A 14,645-nucleotide genomic window follows, 5' to 3' on the forward strand; every position below is an offset into this window, starting at 1 on the left:
GAAGCCATCTTGAATGAATCAAACTGGTAAAATGTAAAACATTTCATATAGAAAGGAACAAAGTGAGGGGAGTCAAATTGTCATAGAAATTATAGATATTTATTTATTTATATTTTATTCATTTATTAATTAAGCTTATTAAGCATGACAGCTACCCAAAAAGTGTTTCCCGGCGCTGGACAGGCAAGGTGCTAAGTAACCTAGCATTTAAGACAGTGAACAGCGTTATTGATTGAAAAGCCAGGTCTTGATGGCTCTGCGAAAGCGAGCATAGCTAGTTTCTTTGCGGATGTCCAGGGGGAGAGAGTTCCAAAGTGTGGGACCTAGGTATGAAAAAGATCTGTCGCCCATTCTAGTGAGTCTAAGTCTAGGAACATTAAAGTTGCCTTTGGATAAGGAACGAAGGTGGCGAGAGGGTGTATAGGGATGAACAAGGGATTGTAGGTAAAGTGGAGCTGAGCCCTATTTGATTTTAAACATGTAGCTCAGGGTTTTGAATTTAATGCGACTCTCTACTCTGAGCCAATGTAGTTCACGGAGGTGTCCAGAGATGTGGGCTGTTATGGGAATTTTGCACAGTAATCTTGCGGCGGTATTTTGAACCAACTGCAGTGGTCTTGTCACTGCCTTGTTAGCCCCCAGGTAGAGGACATTTCCATAGTCCAGCCGGGAAGTTATAAGGGCATGGACCACAGATTTTTGGGTGTCGCTTGGCAGCATCCAGATGATTTTCCTGAGCCACCGCAAGATTGTAAAGCACGTGGCCGAGACCTTGCTTACCTATTGGTGCATGGTCGAAGCATTATCAATGGTAAAACCCAAATTGCGTACATGGTCTGATGGTAGAGGAAGGGTGCCCATCTCAGTAGGCCAATGTTCAGATCTTCATAGGTCTTGTCTTTGACCCAGAATCAGGATTTCGGTCTTACCACCCTTCAATTTAAGGAGGTTTTTGTTCATCCAGGTGGCAATTTTACCTAAGCCTGACTGCAGGAGGGATGTGGAGACATGGCCAGGGTTTGAAAGGGAGAATGTAATCTGAGAGTCGTCGGCATACGTGAATAGGGTAAGACCTACTTGTTCCGTGATATGGGCCAACGGTCTGACATATAGATTAAAAAGTAGGGGGCTGAGCACAGAGCCCTGGAGAACGCCATAGGGTGACGCATGAATTTTGGAAGTTGCTGTGTTAGAGAAAATTTGAAACGTGCGGTGTGTAAGGAAAGAGGAGAGCCAGTTCAGGGCAGGGCCACATATTCCCATTGAAATTAATGTCTTTATGAGTATGGTATGTGAGATAGTGTTGAATGCTGTGCTGAGGTTGAGTAGTATTAGCGCAGCTGTGTCTCCTCTGTCAAGATGTTGGCGCAGGTTCTCCGTAACTCCCAGTAGTGTTGTTTCGGTAGAGAAGGCAGATCGGAAGCCGGATTGCGAGGGATGAAGAATGTGATTGGATTCAATGAACTGGGCGAGATGGGAATGGATTTGCCTCTCAAGGATCTTGGAGAAGGCTGGCAGAAGAGAAATAGGGCGGTAGTTGGATGGGTCGCTAGGGTCTGCCGTGGGCTTTTTCAGGAGAGGTGTCACCATGGCGTGTTTCCAACTAGCCGGGACAGTTGATTCTTGCAGAGAAAGGTTTAGGGTTTTACAAATCATAGATAAATGAGCTATTGAAACAAAGTTAGGACCCATTTTATGTGAGTTCCCAAATATCTTCATCTTCTATTTCATTAAAACATTCTGACATGCAGACTGAAACATGCACTTTCAACACCAGCAGCAGACAGTCATAAGGAGAGTAAGTAATTTGCCTGGAATCACTGGATGCTGAGCCGATGCCGAAATTCAAATTAGATTCCCCAGTTTCAAAGTTGACAGATCTAGCAATAACGCTACATCTTCTCCCTTAAGGGCAACAAATAATAAAGTAGTCAACTGGATTAAAAAAACATACATTTAGCGAATATTCTAAAAGCTCTTTATCTCAATTTGAGAACTCAGAATATGTGTCCTCATTTTAGTTTGTTAGAGCAATAACCAACATTTTTATGTGAAAAATATATTCATAAGTTCTAAAGGAAATGCTTTAGGTATTACAGTTTTGATCACACCAAGATGACTTATGTAATAAATGTAGCATGTTAGCAATTTAGTCATTCATTAGAATCCTGTGGGGAGGCAGAGTTCAGGGGCACAGACTCAAATAATTTAAGGTAGGGAGGAGGGGACAGTGGCAGCACTTTGACCAGGGTGTGCAGGCGGTAGAGGTAGAGGCAGCCCAGCGGACCATGGAAGGCAGGAGAAAGAAGGGGGGCAATAAAGGATCCATACAGGACAAGCAAGAGAGGCTGTGGCAATGCAGCAGACCATTGAGGGCAGAAGGGAGAGGTTGTGAAAGTATGTCCATAGAGGCCAACAGACCCGATTCTGACAGGAGACTCTGGATGTTTTTAAGCCCAAAAGGGCTTTATTTTAGCCGCCTCCTGCCTAAAATCTCCTCTTTTTCAATCTAAGTCAATGGACAACAATCATTTCCCAGATGTTTGTTTCAAAATCTCCCTCTTAGCAAGTTTAAAATGTTGGCATGCATGTTACATTGGACCATGGAGTGCAGGAGGAATGGGGTAAGGCGTAGCCTCAGATAATAGAGAGTTTGTTCACCAAATTTTAAATGCACAATGATATTAAACAATTGTCGCATAACCACAACACAAATTGGGACTGACTTAATCTGTTTATTTTTAGAGTTCATAAATATTTCTTATCACATTATATCTAAAAAGTTTGACAATTATATAAAAGGGGGCGGAAGAGAAAGTGAATATATGTTAATCCATGGTGTGTAAAAAAGTGCAGAAAAAACACACAGACAAACCTATTCGGAAAATAGCACCATCAACTTCATCCAGTCCATTCACTATCTTTCATTTATATGGTGAAACAGTCATACACATTCATCTAGCATTCAAAGCAATTTTGGATGAGGGATGAATACGAACAACATAAATATTAATACTAGACAAAACAAGTGAAAGGAGTTTAGTGAAAAACAGGGAAAGCGTGAAGTAGCCTCACCGAGGTTCGACAGAACCTATTCTTATCAATGGTGGGGTACTATTTTCATTTTTAAATCATTTCTAACGACAACAACATGGTCGTCTGAAAGGCAATCAAAACCTTTTTCAATCTCAATATATATATATATATTTTTTAAACAGTATTATCTCAAGAATGGCCTCAAAACAAAAAGAGGGTTGACGCGTTTCGAAGCCCCTTGTTGGTGGGGGTTCTCCTCAGGACCTCGAGGGTTCAGTCCTTGTCTTCTTAATAATCCAGCAAGGATCGTATTTCAAATGTCAAGGATCACAAGTCACAAGTTATCGACGGCGTCTTTCTGTCCGCCGTCGTGCGACGGCGGACAGAGAGACGCCGCGCAAGGGAGAGGACACCGTGACCACAACTAAGGAATCGGGTTGTTAAGAATACTGGTGAATCAACGTGTATAATATTTTGGAATCAGCTAGAAGTGACTAGCACACGATGGGTGCCTTACTCCATCTGAACTTGTGACTTGTGATCCTCGACATTTGAAATACGATCCTTGCTGGATTATTAAGAAGACAAGGATTGAACCCTCGAGGTCCTGAGGAGAACCCCCACCAATAAGGGGCTTTGAAACGCGTCGACCCTCTTTTTGTTTTGAGGCCATTCTTGAGATAATACTGTTAAAAAAAAAAATATATATATATATATATATATATATTCACTGAAAAAAACATAGGTTATAGACCATATATAGTTAGGAATTAGCATTTAAAAAACCTTATTTTACTCACACAAAACCATTGAAATTCCATATATAGTTAGTTGTACTAACTATATATCGCGCACCCGCAATCCACTGCTGATCATGTCACATATTACATCATTCATGACATGGTCAGTGACATCACTGATGACATCACTGATGACATCTCAAATGACATCACTGATGACATAACTGATGACATCTCAAATGACATCACTGATGACATCACTGATGTCATCTCAAATGACATCACTGATGACATCACTGATGACATCACTGATGTCATCTCAAATGACATCACTAATGACATCACTGATGACATCACTGATGACATCTCAAATCACATCTCAAATGACATCACTGATGACATCTCATTTGACATCACTGATGACATCACTGATGACATCTCAAATGACATCACTGATGACATCACTGATGACATCTCATTAGACATTACTGATCACATCACTGATGACATCATTCATGTGATATTATGATGAACCTCTTCAGACTCTTATATAATCTTAGATACACTCAGTATAAACATACACTCACAGACTGTCACTCATCCATGGAGTTACTCACACACCTAGTCATGCAAAGAATCAATCACACCTCCATTTCCTCAACTATACAGTTATACACACCTTACTTATTCAAACATATACTAAAACATATTTACTCACTTATACAATCCTGGATACAAGTTCACAATGATCCATACAGCCACTCACACATTCACTGGCTCTTATGCACAGTTATTTATATATGTCAACTCTCACATGTACTGTATTTTACATATGTACTTACTTTGACATGTAGCACTGAGATATCCATTCACTCACCAATACACTCATGCACACAGTCAACCGCCCATACAGCTGTTTCCACATGCACTTTTGAACCCATACATCTAGTGAATCAACTGCTCACACATCTATGCAGAGAGTCATACACCTCCCAGCCACCCACACACACACTCAGTCTCCCATACAAATGCTTGGGCAACCAATCAATAACCCATATAGTTAATCATATAGCTACTGATCAACACATGCAGCAGTTTACAGAACAACAGACATAATGATGCACAAATTAAGACAGTTTAGTCACTAACCCATGCACTCAGTGAGACACATTTAATCAGTCACTCATACAGTCAGTCATGCCCCTACTAAATCCTTCATCAAGACACTTATACATCCACTCATTCTTCAATATGTAAGACATATTTTAACTTTACAGAAAAATACAGTCACTGGATGCTGTCATCAGTGATGTCATCAGTGATGTCATTTGAGATGTCATCAGTGATGTCATCAGTGATGTCACTGACCATGTCATGAATGATGTAATATGTGACATGATCAGCAGTGGATTGCGGGTGCGCGATATATAGTTAGTACAACTAACTATATATGGAATTTCAATGGTTTTGTGTGAGTAAAATAAGGTTTTTTAAATGCTAATTCCTAACTATATATGGTCTATAACCTATGGTTTTTTCAGTGAATTTTCAAGGTTTTGTAAATGCTAATTCCTAACTATATATGGTCTATAACCTATGGTTTTTTCAGTGAATTTCATTGGTTTTTTAAAAGCTAATATCTGTAGCTGTAAAATGTATTCTTCTTTAAATCCAAAAATATATTTTATATGTTTATTAATAATTTTTTTTTAAATATTTTTTTTTCTTCGCTCCCGGTTCGCGAACCGGGAAGCTTCACGTTAGCTCAATTTGATGCCGCGACCCGGTCCGCGAACCGGTAAACGTTCCGTTTGCGCAACTGCGCGTTAGAAATCAACATCGTGACGCGTCGCGGAAGCGCGACGTATCACGTTGTCGCGTAATGCGTCTTATGACGCGCCGCGTTAGCGCACCCGGAAGTGCTCCGGAGCGCGAACCGAGGCGCAAAGCGCAGCGACCCAGAAGCGATCCGGGGCGCGTTCCGCAGCGCGTAACATAAGCGTAACAGGTCATGTGACTTGTTAATAAAACTTTTCATTGGTTCATTTCACTTTTGGTTTCATAATGATGTAAGGCTAGGTCAGGTGACCTAAAAATAACACTTTTCATTGGTTTAGAACTATTGTTTTTCCCAAATGATGAAAACCCCTCCTTCTTTCCTCACTCTGACTTTCATCTTTGTGAGAGGAAGACCTTTTTTGATAGTTCAACAATGGCTTCATTGGTAGCTTCAGCTGGTGGACCCCCACCACCACCACCACCTCCTCATGGGAAGAGAGGACCACCTCCCCAGTTCATCAGCAACACAGAGGAGGAAGAGGATGAGCAAGAGGAAGAGGAGACAGAAGGACCACAGTTTTTAGAAGAGCAGCCCCGGGTTTCTCATCGGAAAACCAGTTTTATTTGGCAGTTTTTTTCGATCCCTGAAGGGCAGAAGAAAGTAAATGCCAGATATGTCACCTGCCTCATATGTAAGGAGAAGTTATCTAGAGGCACCTTAAAAAAATACAGCTTCGGTAACTACACCATGCATCGTGATATGAGCAGGTGGCATCCATTAAACTACAGCCGGGCAGAGATGCGTGACCAGCAGGACAACCCAACAACTCCTGTGGCCAGGTCATCATCACAGATATCTTTGACAGCAACAGAGGCACGGGAAACCGTGCCAAACATTCAGGACAACTTTGTCCATATGAAGTTTACCTGCTTGTATTGTGGTGCATTACTGTGTTGTGGCAATATGAGTATTACCTTAATCAACCGAGCTTATGAAAATCACAATTGCCCTAAACGCCGCAGACAGTAATTTTTTTTTTTGCTCCTGTTGAGCCCTTTCCAATGCCTGTTTTTTGTTGTTTCCCCTCCATCAAAAACCAAAAAAAACATAAAACTGTTCAAAAAATACAGAAAAAACAAAAAATGTTCAGAAAAATAAAAAAAAATATATAAAACAACAAAAACATTAAAAAAAAAGTTCTTTTCAGAACTACCTCCCCTTTCAAAAAAAATTGCTAGAATGTTTAGCACTCTGGCAAGCTCTATTTCTTTTGGTTCGCTTCCCCGTTCGCTTCCCGGTTCGCGAACCGGGAGCGAACCAAAAAAAAAAAAAGAAGAGTTAGTATAAGGGAAGTAAACAGAGAGTAATGTTAAAAGAAAGACAGCTATAGGGAGTAAACCAGAGATACTGTTTAATAGATCTATTTACTGAAGAAAAGATGGAAGAGGGTATAATTGTGAAAAACAAAATAAAAAAGGAAGTGAAAGAAAAAAAAGAGAGTAGAACAATAACAAAGAAGAGTTTCTTGGAGAACGTGAGTGAATGTTCAAAATAAGATTAAAACATGTGGAATAACAGAGAGAAAAAACAGAAAACAGAAAAGAAAAAATAACAGAAAAAGATTAATTGAAACAGCAAAGAAATGTAAATAACATAGAGCCATATCATCAACATAGCCAATAAAAGTTTTGCAGCTTTTATCGGCAGAAATGTGTCGCTAAAGCCGCTTTTGCGGCAGAAAACTGCCGCTAAAACCACTTTTGCAGCAGTTTTCTGCCAATAAAAACAGCAATAATTTTATTGGCTGTGTTCATAATATGCCCCTTAGTGTGCTTCAACTACACAGAGAAAGCATTATGAACAAGTAGTGAAAGAGTGATCAGTCAAAGACACTAAGAGTAATAGAGACGGAGTGAGTGAACAAGAGTGAGGAACTATGAGAAGAGAGGGACTGAGAAAAAGAGTGGAAGGAGTTGAGTAAGTAGGTAATAGAGAAAGGAATGAGGAAAGTAGCAAAGGCAGGAAACTGAGGGTTAAAGAAATGAAGCTGTGGAACTAATAGTAGGTGAATGTGATAGAAATGTAAGGAAAAGAGTACAAAACATTTACCTTATAATTGTCGTTAACTTACTCACTTTTTATTTTTATATGAGTATTACCTTAATCAACCGAGCTTATGAAAATCACAATTGCCCTAAACGCCGCAGACAGTAATTTTTTTTTTGCTCCTGTTGAGCCCTTTCCAATGCCTGTTTTTTGTTGTTTCCCCTCCATCAAAAACCAAGAAAAACATAAAACTGTTCAAAAAATACAAAAAAAACAAAAAATGTTCAGAAAAATAAAAAAAATATAAAACAATAAAAACATTTAAAAAAAAGTTCTTTTCAGAACTACCTCCCCTTTCAAAAAAAATTGCTAGAATGTTTAGCACTCTGGCAAGCTCTATTTCTTTTGGTTCGCTTCCCCGTTCGCTTCCCGGTTTGCGAACCGGGAGTGAACCAAAAAAATTAAAAAAAAAAAAAAGAAGAGTTAGTATAAGGGAAGTAAACAGAGAGTAATGTTAAAAGAAAGACAGCTATAGGGAGTAAACCAGAGATACTGTTTAATAGATCTATTTACCGAAGAAAAGATGGAAGAGGGTATAATTGTGAAAAACAAAATAAAAAAGGAAGTGAAAGAAAAAAAAGAGAGTAGAACAATAACAAAGAAGAGTTTCTTGGAGAATGTGAGTGAATGTTCAAAATAAGATTAAAACATGTGGAATAACAGAGAGAAAAAACAGAAAACAGAAAAGAAAAAATAACAGAAAAAGATTAATTGAAACAGCAAAGAAATGTAAATAACATAGAGCCATATCATCAACATAGCCAATAAAAGTTTTGCAGCTTTTATCGGCAGAAATGTGTCGCTAAAGCCGCTTTTGCCGCAGAAAACTGCCGCTAAAACCACTTTTGCAGCAGTTTTCTGCCAATAAAAACAGCAATAATTTTATTGGCTGTGTTCATAATATGCCCCTTAGTGTGCTTCAACTACACAGAGAAAGCATTATGAACAAGTAGTGAAAGAGTGATCAGTCAAAGACACTAAGAGTAATAGAGACGGAGTAAGTGAACAAGAGTGAGGAACTATGAGAAGAGAGGGACTGAGAAAAAGAGTGGAAGGAGTTGAGTAAGTAGGTAATAGAGAAAGGAATGAGGAAAGTAGCAAAGGCAGGAAACTGAGGGTTAAAGAAATGAAGCTGTGGAACTAATAGTAGGTGAATGTGATAGAAATGTAATGAAAAGAGTACAAAACATTTACCTTATAATTGTCGTTAACTTACTCACTTTTTATTTTTATACTTTCAATCTGTGAAAGAGAGAACAAACATTTGAAAAATATTAAAACATGTATTTAAAAATTAGAAAAGACAAGGGAAAAGATTGAAGGGCAAACAGTTTTTCAACAACTTTGACACTTACAGAAGCTTCTGCTTATCCAGGCCCCCTACACAGTCCTAAAGATATACATTTTAAACTAACAGTATCTTGATGCAGATGAAGTGAGGCCTATCTTAAAACATGGTGCATCTTTTGCACTGCTGTTGTCTCACAAAAGTGTCGCAAGACACTAACATTTTAAATGATTGTTTCAGGATGCCAATAAGATGTGTCCTATCCAGAGGTTTGTTTGAGGTGAGGCCTACTCAGGGTTCCAAATGAAATTTCGAGTTGTTGAAGAGAACAGAGGACATAATACATGTGAAGGCCTACCAATGAAGTAAGTCATGTCCACTTCACTCTTGAACAAAGGCCAGACCTCTTCTGTGTCCGTGGACAGACCTAAAGTTCATCTGCACAATGTCATTCGTAAACTTAGGAAACACTGGTGATGTAATTGAAAAATGTGGAGTTTCTTTTCCTCATTTCACAATCACATCACCTGTGTTGCCTTTGCTTAGGTATCTCATAGTGCAGATGTAGTCCAGCATATGAAACAGTACCCAGAAGTGCAGCACTGCATGCAACAACTTTGACACTTACAAAAGCTTCAGCTTCTGCCTGCCCCCTACACAGTGCAAATTATATACATTTTAAACTGATGGTATCTTGCTGGAGATGAACTGAAACCTATCTTGCAACATGGTGCATCTTTTACACAAAAGTGACCCACAGCGGAGCAAAAGAGGCGCACAGCCATCATAAATCTGACCCTAACATTTTAAATGATTGTTTCAAGATGCCGATAAGGTGTAACCTATCCACAGATTTGTTTCAGGTAAGTCCTACTCAGAGTTGCAGATGAAATTTAGGTTTGTTGAAGAATACAGAGGAGATAATACATGTGCAGGCCTACCAACGAAGTGAGTCATGTCCACTGCACTCTTGAACAAATGTCAGACCTCCTCTGTCTCCAGGAACAGGCCTAAACCTCATCTACACAATGTGATGTGTAATGTTAGAAAACACAGGTAATATAATTGAAAAACGTGCAATTTTTTTTGCTCATTCCACAATCATATCACCTGTGTTTCCTTTGCTTAGGTATCTCATTGTGGAAATGTAGTCTATCATATGAAAGACTACGTAGAATATGAGCACTGTATGCAACAACTTTGACACTTACAGAAGCCTCACCTTCTCCATGCCTCCTACACAGTTCTACGTGTACATCATAAATGCAAACAGTACAGAATTAATTATACATGTTAAATGGTTTATTTTTGCTGTTCTCAGAATGTATCAAATTTCACTAAAAACAGTGACTTGAAGGTATTCATCATATAACAGCGTGGAAAAAAAAACACAATCAAAATGATTATGTTTAAAAAACCCATACAACATAACAAATCAGAATTCAGAACTCCTTAAAGTTAACTTACTTTCCATGACGTCGAAGGATGTCCTATGAACAGCTTACACTCTGTTGTGCTGTTATTACTTTCAGCCCGCCACTTTCTGAAAGAAAACCTCCATCGTTTTGAAAAATATGTTACATACAATAAATGACTTCTCGCTCTCTACCACACGTTTCCACAAGGCCAAATCATGTCAGAGCCATTTATAACTCTTGGAATTCTTGTAAGCCAATCCCGTCATGTTGTATTTCCGCAACTTTCAGAATTAAAATGTTGAAGATCATTTTCACAATCCTGGACTACTAATATCTTACCCTTCTTGCTCACTCATGTTCTACATTTCCTATGACACTGATACTGCTTACTATGAAGCAGACTTACACTACCTCTATGACTACTACAATTATTTAATTCTCTACATCACTTTTAATCACAAAGCAATATAAAACAGTAGACAGCATTGCAGACTTACATTCCCTCTACTCCATGTTTTGATTGGCTGCTTGAATTAGCTTATAAAAAGAAATAGTTTTTCTGAACTCATTCAAAGTGCACTTATTTTTCCATGACGTCCAGTGTTATGGTAAGAAGTTATGTCTCTGTACTACACTTATCCTCAAGGCCAAATCGTGTAGGAGCCATTAGAACTACTTGAAATTCCTCAGAGCACATCCCGAGATTCTTTCCCTAAAATTTTTGTTTTAAAAACACCAGGTAAGAATTTTTAAGGTCATACGGCAATTTTTTTTTGAAAATTAAAACAGAATCGTTGCAGAATGACCAGCCATTTCTAGACTTTAAATAAGCTGTGTAATGTCCTGATGTTATTGAAGGACCGTCATGATATATAATTGCTACAGTTACAAAAGTCCTTCCTGATATTGACAACTGTGAAGCCACAAAATTTTTAATTAAAGTTGTCAATTTTGTTCCATCAGGCCTACATCGTTGGAACATTAAAATGACATACTGGCCATATGTTCGTATAAATAATGTTGACATCATTTCAGATTTACATTGGCTACATTCCATGTTGTGATCAGCTGCTTTTACTAGCTTATTAAAGGAGACTGATTTACTGTCTGGCAAAGTTAAATATATAAATCTTTCTGAGTCTACACTAGTAGTACTTGATACCCTACAGTTCTCGCAGTCATGCTGCCATTGATAAGAAAGCCCAAACAGGTGATCTACATCTACACCTTCAGCATGCAATACATCAAGCATATACATTAAAAACTCCTGACAATCTTGCTGAATATTTTGAGAGAATTGTGTTTGGCCTGAACATCTGTCTAACAGATTTCGAATTTCAGACACACTTTCTATTTTTGTTCTATCAGTGCTACATTTCTCTAACACAGAATTTAACAAACTGCATAATCTTTGATCAGAATTGAACACAATCTCTTCTTTTACATTTTCTAGAGAAAACAAAACATTAACCACTACATTAGCATAGCAGTTGACACCAGAAGTGTTTTCAAATTGAAAACCAACAACATCTTCAACAGAATCCTTTTTGTTTCTGCTTATAATTTCAGGTTCATCGACTTTTCGTCTTTTTGCTACAACCTCCCCAGTATTGGTCACATTTCTTCGTTTCCTGCCTACCACACGTTTCTCAAACAAAGGATATTGAGGCAAATGTGGCGCATACTCTCTTCTCAACCTATTGTATTCCTTAACACGATCTAGATCCGCACAAATGTTTGTGACATCACACTCAATCAAGTACAATCCCGATAAAGTTCTAACTCTTGACAATGCCACATATGCCATACCCTCCTTGAACACAGAACTGCCAATATTCACCAATGCACTGTCTACACTTAAACCTTGCGATTTATGGATTGTCACCGCATATGCCAAGCAAACAGGAAACTGCTTACGGCGAACATATAAGTCTTTTACAAGCAAAAATCTAGCAGAACAACGACCAATTAGCTGTACTTCCTCAATGCCATCAAATTTAATTTTTAAAAATTCAATTCCATCTCTATTTCTGTATTTCACAAAATCAACAACATTACCCATTGATCCATTTACCAGACCTCTTTCAACATGTAAATTCCTTCTTAAAATTATACGGCAGTTCAAGCACACATTCAGACTCTTTTCAAAACCTGCAGTTTTAGATATAGTCTTCTCTAATGAATCCAATTTTGATTTCAAATTCTCAGACAAAATAATTGTTGATCCCATATGCTCTACTCTGTCAATAGCTTCCAGTTTCACAATCTCTTGCTTTTCTAAATTCAACATTTTGTTGTTGAAGATGGCACATTCTGCAAGAGTTGGCATCAAACATATTCCAGATTTCTTCTCAGTAATTTTCTGAAAAATATTCTCAGGCACAACATCTTGTTCTGGATATAAATTTGACAGTAATCGTGCATGTAAAGCTTCTTTCCCATGCTCGGTCACTTTTCCTATTCTAACATCTTGTAGAATATTCTTGTAAACTTCATCCTTCGCCTGACGCATATTTTCATGCAGTTCAGCATAATTGAAGTTTAACCATATATTGACGTTGCCAATGCTCCCTAGGCACTTCCTGGTATCTTCATGCGTGAGCATTTTGAACACAGGTTGCCCTTTCACTGGTGTCAGCTGCAGAAGATCTCCGAAAACAATGATGTGTTTGCCACCAAATAACACATCATACTCTGTTTTGAGAACTTCTTGCATTCTCAAATGCACAAAGGCAAGCATGACATTGGAAACCATGCTTACTTCGTCAATGATAAGAAGTTTCATTTTCCTCAAGATTCTTGAAACTTCACAACAAGCATCTCCAGATAGCTTGTGATATTGTAATTTGTTGTCATGCTCCACTGGCAGCATCAGTAAACGATGTAAAGTAATCCCTTTAATGTTATGTGCTGCCAGTCCAGTTGGAGCGGTGACAACACAAGACAGCGATGACTCAGTCCTTTCCTGTAAATAACATGAAATTGCTTTAATAAGGAAACTTTTTCCAGTTCCCGCTTCTCCACTCACGTAGAGTCGGACAGGCTTCAACAACGTACATGAGCACTCTTTCTTCTCATGACTTAATCCATGATCAATTTGCATGGTAACTTCGTCATATATTTTCCTCTGCTCAACGTTGAGTTGTCTTTCCAACTCTTCTAAGTTAACCGCATCCTCCTGAGCATGTGCCATGGCTCTTTCCACTTCATTCATAGCAGTGGCAGCTTCATTTTCGATAACAGGTCCTCCTAGTGGATCCTGACTCAATGAAGCAGAACTCTGACTGTCCTGAGAACTGTCTCTGGCAATCTCGGCTGCAATCGTTGCTTCCTGCTCGATTTCCACATTCAACATTTCTACATATTTGGGAAAAGCAGGACATTCTATGGTCTCCTTGGCAGCAGTGAAAGAGTCTTCGTAACAGAGGAAATCTCCAAGCAGTTCCTCTTCTGCACGCCAAGGCTTGAAAAGTTGCAAAAGTGCTAAATAGAAAAACTCCTTTTTTTCAGGAGATTCGCCACTCAATTTTCGATGGTTTACCAAGTGGCATTTTCTTTTCTTGACCAGACATCCCTCACTTCCAATTACAGCATACACTCCTTTCTCAGTATCTTCTTTGATGTTCCTCTTGAATATGTAATTTTGAAGAACCTCATACAGACAAACATTCTCGAGGTGACTGCTTCGATTTGGATAATATATATCCAACATGTTGCTCTTCAAAATGTCGGTACTGTTTGGCTCCTTTTCCGCCAAATACTCAATTTCCCACACAGGTTTCAGAACTCGATTACGCGTTGCAGCAAGACCAAGACTCGCCCAAACGATACTCCTAGATTTGGCATAGAAACTTCCTGAAGACAACCGGTCAGAACATTCGTAAGCTCCGATTTCTCGATGCGACAACATCTTCAGACTGAAACTGTACAACTTCTTACTGAGGCTCTTTTCATGGGAAATGTCCTCCCACATATCCTTCAATTCTGTCTTCTCTTTTTTGGTGATGTAAGATGTCACATACCGAGCCACAGCCATACAGTTATCAGCCACAAACTGTATATCCATGTTAGCATTTCACATGGACAAAATCACCGGGTTGTAGTCGTTGATGTACTTGGACTCTTCGTTCCTCTTCAAATTGTATGTGTTTTTAGGTGATTTCTTCATCACATTATGTCGCAGCGAAGACATCAAACTGTTTACTCTTCCTTTAGAAATCACCGGTCGTGGAAAGCCGAAACGACATTTGGTGTAGAACTTGTCCTTGTTTCGGAAT

The sequence above is a fragment of the Lissotriton helveticus genome, chromosome 6 (assembly GCF_964261635.1).
Source record: "Lissotriton helveticus chromosome 6, aLisHel1.1, whole genome shotgun sequence".
Lineage (NCBI taxonomy): Eukaryota > Metazoa > Chordata > Amphibia > Caudata > Salamandridae > Lissotriton > Lissotriton helveticus.